Source organism: Rhinopithecus roxellana, chromosome 17 (genome assembly GCF_007565055.1).
Source record: "Rhinopithecus roxellana isolate Shanxi Qingling chromosome 17, ASM756505v1, whole genome shotgun sequence".
NCBI lineage: Eukaryota > Metazoa > Chordata > Mammalia > Primates > Cercopithecidae > Rhinopithecus > Rhinopithecus roxellana.
In genome coordinates, this window is record NC_044565.1 from 16,948,025 (window position 1) to 16,952,512 (window position 4,488).

Below are 4,488 nucleotides of genomic sequence, written 5' to 3' on the forward strand. Positions count from 1 at the left end.
CTACATTGCAATATAAGTATATGATAAATATCAAGAGGCTTCATTTACTTGCATGCTCTCTTCCTCCTTCCAAGCCTACTGTGTAAACATAGCTCTCCATATTTATTGCTTGTATTATTGCAGTAGACTTATAACTTATTTTAGTCTCATGCCATTCTCTAACCTGATTCACAATTTTGGAGCACCTTATATACTTACGTGGATGTTGTTGCTTTTCAAATTAGTAAGTGGAAGTCAAGAATGCTAGATGCTGCAATGCATGGAGCAATCCTACACAGCTAAGACTTGTCCTGTATGCCTCAAGATTTGCAAATGTCCAAACAGGCTAAAATCATAGCAGATACAGACTAATATGACTATAGAACATAATAATCTGAGAAATCTGTTAGCAGGAGTTATATAAAAAGCTTAGTAGTTCAGAGAATGTTGTGGAAAGAGTACTTGTATAGAGTAAGAGACCTGTTAAAATTTATTGAATATGTATTTATTCTATTTTTTGGTATATTATAGCATCTCCAGTCACACCTTTAATTGAAAAGAATTTCAGTACAGAAGTGCAATTAGTATAAACTCAATGAAATCAATTGCAAATTCATAACAGTAGAGGTTTTTAAACTCCTTTTCACAGATTTTTAAATGTGTTATAAATCAATACAAATATATGAAAATAAGATATTCCATGAATTTCATTTATAAAGGTTGTTTAAAATTAATGCATATTATTGCATTCCTATTTATATGTTTAGAAATTTGTAATGAAATGATAAACAACAAGATTTGTAAAAACTGAGTATGGAAGAATTTGACTTACTATAGCCTCATTTGTTATCTTTCTTTGATATTATCTCCAAAGGTCTCTCATATACCTCCTCTGTGGTTTTTGGTATTTAGTATTTTTCTTGTTGTTTCATCTATTATTCTTTGTTGTTTAGAGAAGGATATAGTCTCCAATGTCTTCTTAAGGAGTAGACTTAAAGCATGCCCTGATGTGAGGAGGACTTTTTTTTTTTTTTTTTTTTTTTTTTTTTTTTTTTTTTTTTGAGGCGGAGTCTGGCTCTGTCGCCCGGACTGGAGTGCAGTGGCCGGATCTCAGCTCACTGCAAGCTCCGCCTCCCGGGTTTACGCCATTCTCCTGCCTCAGCCTCCCTAGTAGCTGGGACTACAGGCGCCCGCCACCTCGCCCAGCTAGTTTTTGTATTTTTAGTAGAGACGGGGTTTCACCGTGTTCGCCAGGATGGTCTCGATCTCCTGACCTCGTGATCCGCCCGTCTCGGCCTCCCAAAGTGCTGGGATTACAGGCTTGAGCCACCGCGCCCGGCCTAAGGAGGACTTTTAAGACAGATTATAAAGCTTTATCATTGCCCTAACCCATGTCATGAACATAGAGAATTATTTTGACACTGTGTGTATCTATAAATTAGTCCTAATTCATTTGGCAGAATATTATACATACTTGTTTTCTTCACTTTGACTGTGATTTCTGCGTGCGTGTGTGTGTGTGTGTGTGTGTGTGTGTGTGACTCCATCTATAGTGCTCTGGGTCTATTTCTCTCTCTCATTACTTACTTAGTTTTAACTTTGGTTTCCAATATACTGCCATTATTTTATTTTCATATTCATTGAGCACATACTATGTGCCATCAACATGTGGGGATACTAACTATATAACCCAAACAAAAAAGGCACTCTCTCTTGTCACAGAGCTTGCATTCTAGCATGGGAGAAAGTGCATAAACAAATAAGTGGGTTGAAATGTGTGTAAGTGGTGACCATCGCTGCGGAAAAAAATAAAGCAAAGTAAAAGGAACTGGGAATGGCTCAGTAAAAGAAATGTTCACATTTTATACAGAGTGATTAGGGAAGCTCTTGCTGATATTTGAGCTTAATTAAGAGGAAATGAGAAAGGGAAATATGTGGTTATCAGGGCAAGGCAATAGCAATTTCAAAGCCCTGGCAGGAAGGCACCTGACATCTTCATAAAAACCACAAGAAGAGAGAAACACTGGAGCAAAGTATGTTAAATGAGAAAGAAGGTTGGAGAATTGCCAGAGACAGAGGATGAAGGATTTGAAAACCACTGTAAGAACTTCAGTTTAATGTTTGGCGTAAAATGAAAAGTCAAGAACGGAATTGTAGTAGAGGGCATAATCTGACTTAACATTTTTAAAGGATCACTCTGGCTTCTATTTTGAAAATCGTCTTAAAGCTAGGGTGTAAGGAGAGAGACCAGGTACATGGCTATACCAATATATATCACAAGAAAAATAATAGATTGGGTATTTATTATTTAAAATGTTTGGAACCAGAAATATTTTGGATTTTGGATTTTTTTTTTTTAATTTTGGAATATTTGCATATGAGTAATTATATATCTTGGGGTTGGGACCTAAGTCTAAACACAAAATTTGTTTATGTTTTATGTACACCCTGTACACATAGCCTGAAGGTAACTTTATACAATATTTTAAATATTTGTCTGCATAAAACCAAGTTTTAACTGCATTTTGACTATCCTGACATATGAGGTCAGGTGTGGAATTTTCCACTTGTGGCATCAAGTTGGCATTTGAAAAGCATCACATTTTAGAGCATTTCAGATTTCGAATGTTTGGAGTAGGGATGTTTAACCTGTACTACATAATTAGGAATGTTTTCCACTTCAGATGTAGCTTTGTGAGTGTTTACTAACTGAATGTCTAATGATGACTTCTGTGTTTTAAATTCAAGCAGTAATTGGCTAGACAGTACTACCTTGCTGTCTTTGCTTATAGCAACTATTCTTTCATTAAATATTTATTGGAGACTTGAAATGTGCCAGAATATTTATTGGAGACTTGAAATGTGCCAGACATTGTGCTCGGCACTAAAGATCAAACAGCAAGTAAAGCATGCACACTCTCTATATCCACGGGCCTTATCATCTAACAGAAAAATTGCTTTAGAGTTTGTACTCTTCATTTCTCTTATTTTCCATATTCCTTTCCTCCTCCCCTAAATTGCATATCCCTTTGAAAATAGATTATGCATCTAATTATGTAATGTGGATTCATTCATTTATATAATAATTGAAGGCCTGCGTGCCATGTACTGAGCAACTCATATCACTCCAATAAGGTGGACCTTGCTGAGACTAGGTGAATGTTCAATTAAGTCTTTCAGAGTTGAATTGATTTGAATATTGAAAACAATAAACAGCAAGGAGGACAGGTAAAGAGTTAAGAAGCTGTATCATAAAATATAGGCAGGGAGCATGCAAATTGTGTTCCCTCTGTGCTGGAGTTGCTGACCCTAATGGCTTTTGCTTATCATTTGCAAGCCTTTCTTATTCTCAGTTTACGTCAGTGACCTTCGCTGTCAAGGCTGGACAGTAATACTTGCTGACCTTTCAGGGATAGAAAAAAAAAAAAAAAGCCAAAAAAACCGTGCAAATGATTGCATACAAATGATCAGGCTGAGAGTGGCTCAATATAAATGCTAACTAGAAACGGATGCAATTCACTTCACGCTATAATTTCAGTGCATGAGGAGACATCGGACTATCGATTACCCCTCTTATATGTGAAAAACAGATAAAAAGAAATTTAGCATTCACAACTGTAACAAAACGTTTGTCCAAAGCTCTTGTTATAGTAAGTCTTCTTTAAGAACCAAATGTTTATTTTTAAAATATAATCATGAAGTAAATAGAAAATATGTATAACCATCATAATTTTCTAGGAATAGAATAGAGAGGTAGACTTTACCATTTGAATGCAATAATTTATTCTCCCTTGATCATTCAAATAGAAGGGGGAAAACCCACTGTAAAATTATAAACCCAGGTAAAAACTTTTAGCTGCATTTTTTACTGTTTACCCCAGATTTCCATCTTTAATATAAATAAGGTTATAAATGGTTGGTTCTGTAAGTTTATGTAACACATTTTAATTTCTTTATATGCTTTCCTACTACATATTGCTATGGATATTAAGGTGGATGTATACATTATTATATAATACATGGTTTTTCACTAAAATAGACATGACATCAGGAATCTTGAGCAGATAAGACACAGGTATAGAAAAATAAGATATAGAAAAATATTATGTTGAATTTCTATTCGACATATTTATTTCATTTAATACCATACAGACTGGGTGGAAAAACTCTATGTGAATCAATGTATTGATTACAACCTTAACTTCTATCCTACCTTTTGTTCTTTTTTTTCTTACTTTCATTTTAATAATATATCTGAAGTATCAAGTTCAGTTAATTTGTAGAATGTCACAAAGCGTAGATTAATCTGATTCTTTCCTCAATATTGGATTCATGCTAAACAATTTTAGCTCAAAATAGGCAATAGTTTTAGATGTATCACATTAGAAAGCACATAATAACAGGTTTATTTCTCCATTATTATTCCTTTGGTTAAGTTAATATCTGCCAGAATGCTCCACTAAAAAGTTAAACATTCTGCTTTATAACTGCAATCTGTGGAAGGTCATT